The 14,791-nt window shown below is 38.2% G+C and overlaps 1 protein-coding gene across 1 annotated transcript in view; it reads right to left on the bottom strand.

Annotated features, from left to right (window-relative positions):
* man1a2 (mannosidase, alpha, class 1A, member 2) overlaps positions 1-11,581 on the bottom strand; it is a 172,785-nt gene extending 161,204 nt beyond the window's left edge. Inside the window, exon 1 of the mRNA XM_061879537.1 lies at positions 11,105-11,581. The gene's annotated coding sequence lies outside the window, so the exon portion shown is untranslated. The remainder of the gene's footprint in view (positions 1-11,104) is intronic.
* Positions 11,582-14,791: the final 3,210 nt, after the last annotated feature.

The raw sequence follows: 14,791 nt of genomic DNA, 5'->3' as shown, positions 1-14,791 counted from the left end.
AGGGAGAGCGTGTCCCAAATTCCAAGCTGCTGTTTTGAAGCATATTTTAAAAAATTATGCACTTTGTGACTTCAATAATAAATATAGCAGTGCCATGTTGGCATTTTTTTCGAAAACTTAAGTTGATTTATTTTTGAAAACCTTGTTACATTGTTTAAAGCATCCAGCGGGGCATCACAACAAAATTAGGCATAATAATGTGTTAATTCCACGACTGTATATAACGGTATCGGTAATTAAGAGTTGGGCAATATCGGATAATGGGAAAAAAGCCATTATCGGACATCTCTAACTACAAACCCGATTTCCATATGAGTTGGGAAATTGTGTTAGATATAAATATACGGAACACAATGATTTGCAAATCATTTTCAACCCATATTCAGTTGAATATGCTACAAAGACAACATATTTGATGTTGAAACCAATAAACTTTTTTTGGGGGGCAAGAATTCATTAACTTTAGAATTTGATGCCAGCAAAACGTGACAGAGAAGTTGGGAAAGGTGGCAATAAATACTGATAAAGTGGAGGAATGCTCATCAAACACTTATTTGGAACATCCCACAGGTGTGTAGGCTATTTGGGAACAAGTGGGTGCCATGATTTGGTTAAATTTAACGTTAAAGTACCAATGATTGTCACACACACACTAGGTGTGGCGAAATTGGTCCTCTGCATTTGACCCATCCCCTCACCCCTTGGGAGTTGAGGGGAGCAGTGGGCAGCAGCGGTGCCTCGCCCGGGAATCATTTGTGGTGATTTAACCCCCAATTCCAACCCTTGATGCTGAGTGCCAAGCAGGGAAGTAATGGGTCCCATTTTTATAGTCTTTGGTATGACTCGGCCGGGGTTGAACTCCCAACCTACCAATCTCAGGGCGGACACTCTAACCACTAGGCCACTGAGTAGGGTATAAAAACAGCTTCCCAAAAAAATGCTCAGTCTTTCACAAGAAAGGATGGGGCGAGGTACACCCCTTTGTCCACAACTGCGTGAGCAAATAGTCAAACAGTTTAGGAACAACGTTTCTCAAAGTGCAATTGCAAGAAATTTAGGGATTTCAACATCTACGGTGCATATCATCATCAAAAGGTTCAGAGAATCAGGAGAAATTACTTCACTTCATGGCCGGAAACCAACATTGAATGACCGTGACCTTCGATCTCTCAAAAGGCACTGTATCAAAAACCGACATCAATCTCTAAAGGATATCACCACATGGGCTCAGCAACACTTCAGAAAACCACTGTCACTAAATACAGTTTGTCGCTACATCTGTAAGTGCAAGTTAAAGCTCTACTATGCAAAGCGAAAGCAATTTATCAACAACATCCAGAAACGCCGCCGGCTTCTCTGGGCCAGAGATCATCTAAGATGGACTGATGCAAAGTGGAAAAGTGTTCTTTGGTCTGACAAGTCCACATTTCAAACTGTTTTTGGAAATATTCAACATTGTGTCCACCAGACCAAAGGGAAAATAATCTGGACTGTTATCGACGCAAAGTTCAAAAGCCAGCATATGTGATGGTATGGGGGTGCATTAGTGCCCAAGGCATCGGTAAAGTGCACATCTGTGAAGGCACCACTAATGCTGAAAGGTACATACAGGTTTTGGAACAACATATGCTGCCATCTAAGCGCCGTCATTTTCATGGACGCTCCTCCTTATTTCAGCAAGACAATGCCAAGCCACACTTAGTGTGTGTTACAACAGCGTGGCTTCTTTAAAAAAAAAGAGTGCGGGTACTTTTCTGGCTGCCTGCAGTCCCATCGAAAATGTGTGGCGCATTATGAAGCGTATAATACGACAGCGGAGACTGTTGAACGACTGAAGCTCTACATAAAAAAAGAATGGGAACGAATTCCACTTTCAAAGCTTCAAAAATGTGTTTCCTCAGTTCCCAAACGTTTATTGAGTGTTGTTAAAAGAAAAGGTGATATAACACAGTGGTGAACATGCCCTTTCCCAACTACTTTGGCACATGTTGCAGCCATGAAATCAATCCATCCATCCATTTTTCTACCGCTAATTCCCTTTAGGGTCGCAGGGGGCGCTGGTGCCTATTTCAGCTACAATCTGGCGGAAGGCGGGGTACACCCTGGACAAGTCGCCACCTCATCGCAGGGCCAACACAGATAGACAGACAACATTCACATTCACACTCACATTCACACACTAGGGCCAATTTAGTGTTGCCAATCAACCTATCCCCAGGTGCATGTCTTTAGAAGTGGGAGGAAGCCGGAATACCCGGAGGGAACCCACGCAGTCACGGGGAGGACATGCAAACTCCACACAGAAAGACCCCGAGCCCGGGATTGAACCCAGGACTACTCAGGACCTTTGTATTGTGATCCAGACGCACTAACCCCTCTTCTACCGTGCTGCCCCAGCCATGAAATTCTAAGTTAATTATTATTTGCAAAAAAAAAAAGTTTATGAGTTTGAACATCAAATATCTTGTCTTTGTAGTGCATTCAATTGAATACGAGTTGGAAATTATTTGCAAATCATTGTATTCCGTTTATATTTACATCTAACACAATTTCCCAACTCATATGGAAACGGGGTTTGTATAAGTTATACTAACAGTTGTGAGTTTTACTGCAGTTTATCATTGATACCGTTTAAGGTTGAAGGTATTTATTGCATAACAACATTGCAATACCACAAGAAAAAAGTGATATTTTACAATCGTAAACATTTCTTATTTGAAGAAAAATGTTTCTGCGAGAAAAAGATTAAAGTCCTACTCTTCCAGGCCAAAGAAGATATCGCCTAATTAGTCTAACTCTTACAAGATAAATAAGTTGTAAATATGTGTAAAAAGATTTTAATGACCAATTTATGAGAACACATAACTTGAGGTCTAGTGGGTCCATGACGATGACTCCTGTTTTGTTTGATCAGCTGTTTTCCTGCCGTGTTACAAAAATCGTTGGGAAACGATTAAGGTATGTAACATTTACAGAATATTTCTGTGTAAATAACTCACTTCACAACGTATATATCTGCAGCTTATAGTGTGGTGCGGCTAATTAGGAAAAATGTTCTTCTAAAATTTAGTGGGTGCACTCTATAGTCTGTATAAAACGGTATTTAGTATGTATTTATTTCCCTGCCGAGAAAATAGTCAAAATAAATATAAATAAAATATACAGAAAAAGATGGCACATTACATGAAATCGGAAAATTACAGGAAAAAATATTTTTCGGAGAAAACTAGTACTAGTAAGACAATAAGGTAAGGAAAAAATTTGGAATTGCACAGATTGTGTCACCATAGCACGAGAAAAAAATATCAATATTCAATTAATAAATTACAAATATTATGACTTGCTCTTTTTCGAGAATACAGTTTTTTGTTGTTTTTTTAAAGTTAAAATAATGTATGTGTGCTTGAATGTAGTTAGTTGTGTATAGTGGTAATTTTACAGGAAAATAGCCATTTCAATTTGAAAAAATGTCACTTTGTGAGATGAGTCATTATTTTTTATAAAGAAAATTGTTCAAATTAGGTCAACACACATGGCAGTTTTACAAGAAACATTAAAATGACAAAAACGTTGATACTTTTGTACAAAATCTTTGTACAATTTGTACAAAAGTGTGAGGATCTGACATTGTTACATTAATCTTTTGACATTATTTCATATTCCTCTCAGGAATTGTTATCCAGGAGCATCGCCTCACACTCGTTAGCATTTAGAGAGCAGCGAGCCGCCAGGCCATAAATCATAACTGTCATTTCAATCAACTTCCGTATGCCCATGCTGCCTGCTCGTGTTAATAAAAGTATTTTTCCTCGTGGACGTCAATAGTGGCGGCTTCTCTCGAGTAAGCACTAAAATCTGATCATGAGTTATGATGCAAACATGCCACAAACTCATGTCATGTATACTAAATACCGAGGAGGGAACGGTTTATGAAAACAATCCAAACCGCTCGGTTGACCTGATACAGTTCTGAATTCTTTGCATTTGAATTTTGTTACATCAGATTATGCTGACAATTTAATTGAAACACAATTATGTCCAGATTCTAACCATTGAAATCCTTTCTACAGTTTAAAAATATCCATTGAAATGTTTATTATGTTGTATTATGCCCAGGTAGCTCAGTTAACTGCAGTTTGTATGCTGTTTTGCAAGACCTGTGTCACATGACCTCAAACTTGACACCTCATTGGCTGCTTCTCAGACAGGATCGATTGCTTCTCTCTTAATTTACTGGAATCTAAACATTCGCTGCATTTTAAAACAGCGAATGTGTCGACACTGAATTTTTATACACTGATTTTTTTGGTTCAATTAAATTATCAGCAAATTATCAGCAAAATTCAAATGCAAAAAATTCAATTACATAAATGCAGTGTAAAAAAAAAAGCTTTTGTAATGAAGACACAAATAACCTCCATAAACATGTTTATATCTACACTTCTGTTCAATAGCAAAAATCACTTATACCAAGTAGATACAGGGGCAGTATCAGTTATATCAATGCTGATACTGATACTTCACATAGAATTAATTACATACAAAATAATAGTTTTAACGTCAATAAAAATATTACCTGCAGAGTGTTTGTGTCTTGAAAGATTTTGTATTTTGTAGGAATACAGAATGTGTATTCTTGCTGTAGGAGCAATTGCGTTCAAAGAAGGAGCTACACTTCCATGTTTACATAGCAGTTTCACACATTAATAACACAAAATGTGGATTGTTATGACAGTGGTTTGATTGTCAAAGATGTTTGCTAATGTAATCTGTGATATTTCTACCTGAATAAATGCTTCTCATATTCTGTAATTGTTGTACAAGATAACCAGATTAATTTTACTGCACGACAATGTATTAACCTTCTCTATTTTATAATAAAACGTAATACTCAGCCTGCTAAACATTATGAAATTGCGGACCATCAACCACAAAGGGTTAAAAAATAACATATAATTTATTTCAATCTGACAAAAAAATTTAATTTAGGTTGAATATCACAGATTACATTACAAAACATATTTGAGAAAGCATTATCGTAACACGAATTTTCATTTTGTTACAGAAGTTAGACCGGATGCGAGCGTGGTAGCGCTATATTTGTGAAGCTGGAAGTGTGTGATTGATCAATGCTGATACTTCACATTTACAAGATTATGGCGATTCAATTCTTAATCGCAATTATAATCAAACAAAAACATAAGTTGGCAGTGTAACAATATCAGTTAAATATGTCAATGATTTCCTTATTCCTTTTTAACTCCTACTCCTAACAATAGAAGAGAAAGTCAAACACAAATACAAATAGACGGTATAGAAATTGAAAGAGTAAATGAAACAATTTTTTCTAGGTATAATGATTGATGATGAATTGAACTGGAAATCTAATGTAAAAAATATACAACATAAAGTAGCAAGAAACACGTCAATAATGAATAAAGCAAACATGTTCTAGACCAAAAATCACTTCATATTCTCTACTGCTCACTAGTGTTACCATATCTGAGTTACCGTGTAGAAATATGGGGAAATAATTACAAAAGTACACTTCATTCACGAACGGTGTTACAAAAAAGATCAGTTAGAATAATACATAATGTTGGATATAGAGAACATACAACTCCTTTATTAGTTAAATCAAAGATACTGAAATTCCATGACATAGTGAATTTGCAAACAGCTAAAATTATACACAAAGCAAACTATAACCTGCTACCCAAGAATATGCAACAATTCTTCTCCAAAAAAAGAGGAGAAATATAATCTTAGAGAAAAATGTAATTTAAAACATTTGTACGCACGTACAATACTTAAGACCTTCAGTATATCTGTATGTGGAATTAAATTAGGGGAATGGATTTAGCAAAGCAATCAAACAATGTACTTATATGATCCACTTCAAGAAACACTTCAAACTTAAAATGTTTACAAAGTACAAAGAAGACCCATGATGAACATTCTGAATGTATTTCATCCCTCCATACATTCATTCTCAAAATAACTTTACTTATCTCATCATATGAAATAAAACTTACCTAACCAATTATTATTTATTTTATTGTGACTACTTATAGAGTATATTGTGAATAAACTGAGAACAGGAAGTGAACAAAAGTTTTAGAAACTGTTATGTAAAAGAAAAGGGGTAGGATTAAATGAGCTCTGCTTCTTCCTACTCCTTTTCGAACATGTAGAAAAGAGAAACTGGAAATTGTGTTGTATCATGTTGTCTGCTTGCATGTTTGGAAAAAAAAACTCAAACTCACTTCAACTCAACTCAACAACGACATCCAAAATGTATAAGTCAATATCGCAAAACCAAAAATGGCATTGGCTCTGATTTCCTGAGTTTGTAAAAAATAACAAAATGTTGATGATAAAAATGATCGACCATACACTGATTATATACTTAATATCATTACTGTTGATATTTGCATCACTCTCCCCACCCTTGTTTGGATACAAAAGTTTTAACGTAGTGGTTAGCATGCCTTCCTGTATCCTCTTATTGTATGCTCCAGTGATAATGTAACTTGTAAGAAACACACTTTATTTGCCACCATGGCGACGAGGATTAGTGATTTAGAAGCGACCTCGCGCAAATGGAGGGACATTAGCCGTTAGCCAGCTAGCGTGGACCCTACAATGCGTTTTTATTGATTGATTTAAACTTTTATTAGTAGATTGTACAGTTCAGTACATATTACATCAAATTGACCACTAACTGGTAACACCCGAAAAAGTTTTTCAACTTGTTTAAGTCGGGGTTCCACGTTAATCAATTCATGGCATTGAAGATAATTACGTTAAACAGCGAGAATGTTTCATTTATATCGTATACTGTCTCGTCTATATTGCGTAAACTTAGTTTGGATCAAGTTTTTATTCTTTTCTCATCGGTTTGGAGCGCAGGGAGCTAGAATTTCCACGTTAAGGGAAAGGCGGCCAAGAGAAACAGAATATACTATTAAAGGCGGAATTTCAGTGAGAGAAATGATATCATCGTGAGGGGAAAGAACGTTTGTCTGGAAAGATCATGTTAACGGGGACGTGTGCACCTCCTTACACACTCGCCGCTCCCGACAAAACTCCCCCTTTTCAGCCGCGTCGGCACTTTACGCCAGCCGCCCTGCACCCTTCTCGGGTGAGCGCCCCACCTGTCTCCCGGGTGAGGTAAAAAAAAACTCATCTCTTTCGCCAAAGAGCCTAGCAGTTGCCAAATGGCTTCCGCGTGTGGGGTGACGGATATTCTTTTTCTATTCACTTCTGTCCAAAAGCCGAGGGAAAATCACAGAAAAAACAGAGCTAATGCTCATGTAGTGCTGTTGTTGACGCGACCGCCAATAATTGTAGCCTCTTAAACATCGCCATTGCTGATTCGATAACTTGATCGTTTATAATACATTTATTGTTATGATAATACAGTGGGGCAAAAAAGTATTTAGTCAGCCACCGATTGTGCAAGTTCTCCCACTTAAAATGATGACAGAGGTCTGTAATTTTCATCATAGGTACACTTCAACTGTGAGAGAAAGAATGGGGAAAAAAATCCAGGAATTCACATTGTAGGAATTATAAATAATTTATTGGTAAATTAGGGTGGAAAATAAGTATTTGGTCAACCATTCAAAGCTCTCACTGAGGGAAGGAGGTTTTGGCTCAAAATCTCACGATACATGACCCCATTCATTCTTTCCTAAACACGGATCAATCGTCCTGTCCCCTTAGCAGAAAAACAGCCCCAAAGCATGATGTTTCCACCCCTATGCTTCACAGTTGGTATGGTGTTCTTGGGATGCAACTCGATATTCTTCTTCCTCCAAACACGACGAGTTGAGTTTATACCAAAAAGTTCTCTTTTGGTTTCATCTCACCACATGACATTCTCCCAATCCTCTGCTGTATCATCCATGTATCCATTTTGGTATAAAATCAACTCCTCGTGTTTGGAGGAAGAAGAATACTGAGTTGCATCCCAAGCCTACATGAACTCCATTGTGTTCAGGGATGAATAGTCTCTCCTATTGCTATTGTACTATTTTTTCAGCGATAGTTGCATTAATCATTAGTAATGTAGTAGCTTAGTTTTTAATGGCAGGGTCCCTGCTATGGCATGTTGATAAAAATATAACATTTCCATAATAAAAATCAACTACAGGCTTCCCAAAAGCTCTAATAAATTAAGCATGATGAGTTAAACATATGTCGGCATGTGGCCCCACTTTTAACTATTTTTTTCAAATGCTTATTGCAAACGCTTACTTACAGTAAGTCATTAATTTGACTTTGTAAGTCGTTATTTTGACTTAGTAAATTGCTAAGTTATAATAATGAAGTACTCAGTATCTCAGGTAACTAGGTAACTTTATGGAAAAAATATAGATATATATCGTATATCGCCATTCAACAAATGGAGCGGAAAACATAACCAAAAGTTGTAGGCTTCTTCACGCGACGATGCCGGCCTACGTCACCGCAGTCTGTAGTCTATATGCGGGCGGTATAGCTCGGTTGGTAGAGTGGCCGTGCCAGCAACTTGAGGATCCCAGGTTCGATTCCCGCTTCCGCCATTCCTAGTCACTGCCGTTGTGTCCTTTGGCTAGACACTTTACCCACCTGCTCCCATTGCCACCCACACTGGTTTAAATGTAACTTAAATATTGGGTTTCTATGTAAAGCGCTTTGAGTCACTAGAGAAAAGCGCTATATAAATGTAATTCACTTCACTTCACTATTGGCCCCCTCAGGCTGTGGTGGCGACATGAGTTACACCACTCTTTACTCCTTTGTGGACATGTTCCATAAATCCAGATGGATCTCTATTACAATCCCCAAAGAGGGCCCTTTAAGTTGATTACTTCTATGTGTAGAAATCTTTATTTATAATTGAATCACTTTTCAACAAGTTTTTAGTTATTTTTATATCTTTTTTTCCAAATAGTTAAAGAAAGACCACAACAAATGAGCAATATTTTGCACTGTTATACAATTTAATAAATCAGAAACTGATGACATAGTGCTGTATTTTACTTTATGTATCTTTTTTTTTTCAACCAAAAATGCTTTGCTCTGATTAGGAGGTACTTTAATTTTAAAAAAAATTCACAGGGGGTACATCACTGAAAAAAGGTTGAGAACCACTGTTCTAGTCCTGTTTTAGATTATGATGGCCTTACTTGCAATCTGCTTGTTATTCCAGGTCTGAACATTTTAAGGCAGTGGTTCTTAACCTTGTTGGAGGTACCGAACCCAATTAGTTTCATATGCGCATTCATCGAACCCTTCTTAGTGAAAAAAATGTTTTTGTTTTTTTGTTTTTGTTTTTCAAATTCAAGACAAAGTTATGTGTTTTTGGTACACTTTAGTATGGAGAACATATTCTAAGTAACAAAGACTTAATTTAGAGGTTTTTTTGACACTAGGGGAACATATTCTAAGTCAGTGGTTCTTAAATGGGAGTACGCGTACCCCTGGGAGTACTTGAAGGTATGCCAAGGGGTACGTGAGATTTTTTTTTTAAATATTCTAAAAATAGCAACCATTCAAAAATCCTTTATAAATATATGTATTGAATAATACTTCAACAAAATATGAATGTAAATTCATAAACTGTGAAAAAAAAATACAACAATGTAATATTCAGTGTTGACAGCTAGATGTTTTGTGGACATGTTCCATAAATATTGATGATAAAGATTTATTTTTTTTGTGAAGAAATGTTTAGAATTAAGTTCATGAATCCAGATGGATCTCTATTACAATCCCCAAAGAGGGCACTTTAAGTTGATGATTACTTCTATGTGTAGAAATCTTTATTTATAATTGAATCACTTGTCTGCGATGAGGTGGCGACTTGTCCAGGCTGTACTCCGCCTTCCGCCCGATTGTAGCTGAGATAGGCACCAGCGCCCCCCGCCACCCCAAAGGTAATAAGCGGTAGGAAATGGATGGATGGATGAATCACTTGTTTATTTTTCAACAAGTTTTTTGTTATTTTTATATCCTTTTTTCCAAATAGTTCAAGAAAGACCACTATAAATGAGCAATATTTTGCACTGTTATACAATTTAATAAATCAGAAACTGATGACATAGTGCTGTATTTTACTTCTTTATCTCTTTTTTTCAACCAAAAATGCTTTGCTCTGATTAGGGGGTACTTGAAATAAATATATGTTCACAGGGGGTACATCACTAAAAAAAAGGTTAAGAACCACTGTTCTAAGTAACGAAGACTTAATTTGGAGTTATTTGTTTAGGGTTAGAGGGTTAGGGTTATAATGAGGCCATGCCGAATTAGGCATTAATAAGTACTTAATAATGACTAGTTAAGAGCCAATATGTTACTAATTTGCATGTTAATAAGCAACTAATTAATGGTGAATATGTTCCCAATACTAAAGTGTTACCATGTTTTTTTACTGGTGCACAAAATGAACCGTGCATGAACATCACCTTGTTCAAAGAACAAACCGACACAGTGCATAAACTCACAACAAATTACACACCTGCAAATCAGTGTGACTTCTGCTGTTGCCGTACCCGTAATACCCTAATAGGGAGAAGTTTTTATTGACACGATGAGTCGGGTGTGTTTTGACCTGCGCCGAACCCAGGTTAAGAACCACTGTTTTAAGGGTATTAGGTGTGCCTAATAGTTTGACCAGTGGAATGCATTAACTTATGTTTACTGCATTGGCATCACTTGCAGGCTTGCAGGAAATATTCGCCTTCAGAAGACAGTGTCGTCCTAGAATTGATGGTAGAGGGTCTGAACGGGTGCAGACATTTGCAGGATGTGGAATCGTTGAAGCGAGATTGTAAACATCGTGACGGTGCATGCAAAGCAGAATGTCCACTGGATGGATGAAGGATGGATGGTGGTCATCATCGTGTCACTTCTCGCAGCAACATGACATAATTAACACATCACCGTGCAGGTGCATTAATATAATTATTGTAAAATTATTGCAATCCGGTGTTTGCACTCGCATGACGTCTTCTGACAGCAAGTTCATTCTGCTGATTAGCAGAGAGCCCGTGCTAGCTAGAGAGCCCGCTAGCTAACGACTAACAGTCGTTGGCTGGAAAAAGAACTCACTTACCGGGTTAATACTCGATGAGGAACATGGCGTGAGGAATAAATAATGATATATCCAGAAGGAAGGCTTATCCGGCTGCCATTTCGTCGTTGAGTGGAAGGCAAAGGTGACGTCTACACTACACAGTCTGATGGGCTGGTTCCGTTAGCTGCTCGCTAGTGCTAGGTGGCTAAGGCTAGCCTGCTAACGCTGGTGCTCCGCCGACAGAGGCGGGTCTTCAGACGCCGCCGTGCCGCATCGCCATCGCTCTTCTGGGGGGGGAATCCACCTGTGCCCGGGGTCCAGAGGCAGTACCGGGTGCCTGCATTGTACCCGGTTCTGCTCGCTGATTTTTTTAAAAAAATACAAAACGGTAAACAACGGTCGACTCCCCGTGGCTTTTGAAAAGCCGCGTCCGGGTTACGAGGAAGAAAGGGGCGAGGAAGTTGTCAGTGAGTGGCCGCTCTGTGGTCCCCAAGCGGCGGACTGATGAGAGTGAAGCTTCCCGGCTGCTCCTCCAAAGGCAAACACTCGCGCTAGGGACTGTAAGACAATTGCTGTACTGAAAATAGACGTAAAGACATCGGATTGAAGCGTTTTACTCTCTACTACATCCATACAGGCTATAAACTTAAATAAAAACTGTCCTCACGTCACACAATAATATTAACTCTACAATTCAGCGATGAATGAACACATATATTTTTAGAGGGTGTTCTTGTCATTGGACCTCGGTTCCTCAACAGTTAAACGTAGTACGATGGGGACGGCGTGGCCGTGCCAGCAACCTGAGGGTTCATGGTCCGATCCCCAGCTTCTACCAACGTAGTCACGTTCGTTGTACCCTTGAGCAAGACACTTCACCCTCGCTCCTGATGGGTCGTGTTTAGGGTCTTGCACGGCAGCTCCCGCCATCAGTGTGTGAGTTTGTGTGTGAATGGGTGAATGTGGAAATAGTGTCCAAGCGCTGCGAGTACCTTAAAGGTAGAAAAGCGCTATGCAAGTATAACCCATTTACAATCAGTTGCCGTTGTTACGGCAGAATAATTATTTATTACTTTGAAATTTGCCACATATATTACGGTATTGTATAGACCAGTGGTTCTCAAATTGGGGTACGCGTACTTGAAGGTATGCCAAGGGGTACGTGAGATTTTTTTTAAATATTCTAAAAATAGCAACAATTCAAAAATCCTTTACAAATATATTTATTGAGTAATACTTCAACAAAATATGAATTGAAGTTCATAAATTGTGAAAAGAAATGCAACAATGCAATATTCCGTGTTGACAGCTAAATTTTGTGTGGACATGTTCCATAACTATTGATGTTAAAGATGTATTTTTTTGTGTGAAAAATGTTTAGAATCAAGTTCATGAATCCAGATGGATCTCTATTACAATCCCCAAAGAGGGCACTTTAAGTTGATGATTACTTCTATGTGTAGAAATCTTTATTTATAATTGAATTACTTCTTTATTTTTCAACAAGTTTTTAGTTATTTATATATATAAATTTATATAAATTATATTATTTATACAAATTATATTATTTATATAAATATATATATAAATATATATCCAAATAGTTCAAGAAAGACCACTACAAATGAGCAATATTTTGCACTGTTATACAATTTAATAAATCAGAAACTGATGACATAGTGCTGTATTTTACTTCTTTATCTCTTTTTTTCAACCAAAAATGCTTTGCTCTGATTAGGGGGTACTTGAATTAAAAAAATGTTCACAGGGGGTACATCACTGAAAAAAGGTTGAGAATCACCGGTATAGACAATTGTAGATTTAATGCCATGAATTGATTAACGTGGACCCCGACTTAAACATGTTGAAAAACTTATTCGTGTGTTACCATTTAGTGGTCAATTGTACGGAATATGTACTGTACTGTGCAATCTACTAATACAAGTTTCAATCAATCAATCAATCAATGCAGAGGCTTTCTACAGGGAGACCGTGACCCCTAGTAGGTAGTCGGAGGTACTGCAGGGGGGTCCGTTAAATGTTTGGTTGTTTAGACTTTTTAAAGATATATACATATTTTTTATATCGCCCTATTTAAAAAAATAAATAAAATGCTTTTTCCTTCAGGTGCCCATCTGATTGTTAGCAGGATTTCAATCTGGACTCATTTGTATACACTAGCCATTAAATACCTACTGAAACCCACTACTACCGACCACCCAGTCTGATAGGTTATATATCAATGATGAAATATTAACATTGCAACACATGCCAATACGGCCGGCTTAGTTTACTAAATTGCAATTTTTTAATTTCCCGCGAAGTATCCTGTTGAAAACGTCACAGAATGATGACTCATGCTTGTGAGGTTATTGGTTGTAGCGGGCATTTTATCCCAGCACCACTCAAAGCTAAAAGTCGTCCGATTTAATCGCATAACACAGTATTCTGGACATCTGTGTTGCTGAATCTTTTCCAATTTGTTCAATTAATAATGGATACTACAAAGAACAATGCATTTGGTGGAAAGCGGTGTATTTCGGCTGGCTGTAGCAACACAAACCCAGTCGGTGTTTCTTTGTTTGTTGTGAAGCTTTAATATGGAACAGAGCGGTCAAGCGAACATGTTTCTCTACCACATGTCCACCGGCAGGTTTCGGTGAGAAAATTGTGGTAATAAGTTGACTCTTACCGTAAACATGAGCGGAGCTTTTGTCGTTCTTCCTGCAGCTGTCAAAGAGGCAGCTGCGACTTTCTTGGCTCCTCCATGGCTTCACTCAGAGACACTGGCGGTCACCACAACCCTTCGACTTCCAGGTATGACTTTATAATCTCACTAAAACACTAGTAACACGATAATAAGATAAGGGATTTTCCAGAATTATCCGAGTAAATGTGTCTAATGACATCTGAATCGCTCCCACTGCTCTTGTCTTTTTTTCTTTTTTTTTTCTTCTAGTCCTTCACTCTCACTATCCTCATCCACAAATCTTTCATCCTCGCTCCAATTAATGGGGAAATTGTCGCTTTCTCGGTCAGAATCGTTCGCGCTGCTGGTGGCTATGATTGTAAACAATGTGAGGATGTGAGGAGCCCTCACACCGGTGACGTCACGCGCACATCGTCTTCTACTTCCAGTAAAGACAAGGCTTTTTTATTAGCGACCAAAAGATGCAAACTTTATCATCGATGTTCTCTACTAAATCCTTTCAGCAAAAATATGGCAATATCGCAAAATGATCAAGTATGACACATAGAATGGACCTGCTATCCCTGTTTGAATAAGAAAATCTAATTTCAGTAGGCCTTTAAATAGATCCCCATTTTAGACCAGTTGATCTGCCATCTCTTTTCTGCTCTCACCCCCTCTCCTGTGTGGAGAGGTTATCAGGTAACCACAGATGAAGCGGGGTGGACCACTCATCTGCGCATCAGTTGATGACGTCTCTGCGCTACTGACTTATCTCCACTCAAGATGATCCCCTGCTGGCCCCACTATGGCCTGGACTCTCACACTCTTAACTAGATCCACTCAACGTCCATTGCACCCGTCCGCCGGGTGGGGGAGGGGGCGGGGTTGGGTCCCCACATCTGCGGTCCCCTCCAAGGTTTGTCATTGTATCCTATTGGGTTGAGTTTTTTTCTTGCCCTGATGTGGGATCTGAGCTGAGGATGTCGTTGTGGCTTGTGCAGCCCTTTGAGACAATCGTGATTTTGGGCTATATA

This window comes from Nerophis ophidion, linkage group LG19 (assembly GCF_033978795.1).
Source record: "Nerophis ophidion isolate RoL-2023_Sa linkage group LG19, RoL_Noph_v1.0, whole genome shotgun sequence".
Classification (NCBI taxonomy): domain Eukaryota; kingdom Metazoa; phylum Chordata; class Actinopteri; order Syngnathiformes; family Syngnathidae; genus Nerophis; species Nerophis ophidion.
The sequence above is the reverse complement of the archived record's forward strand: the minus strand, read 5'-3'. Positions and strand labels throughout refer to the sequence as shown.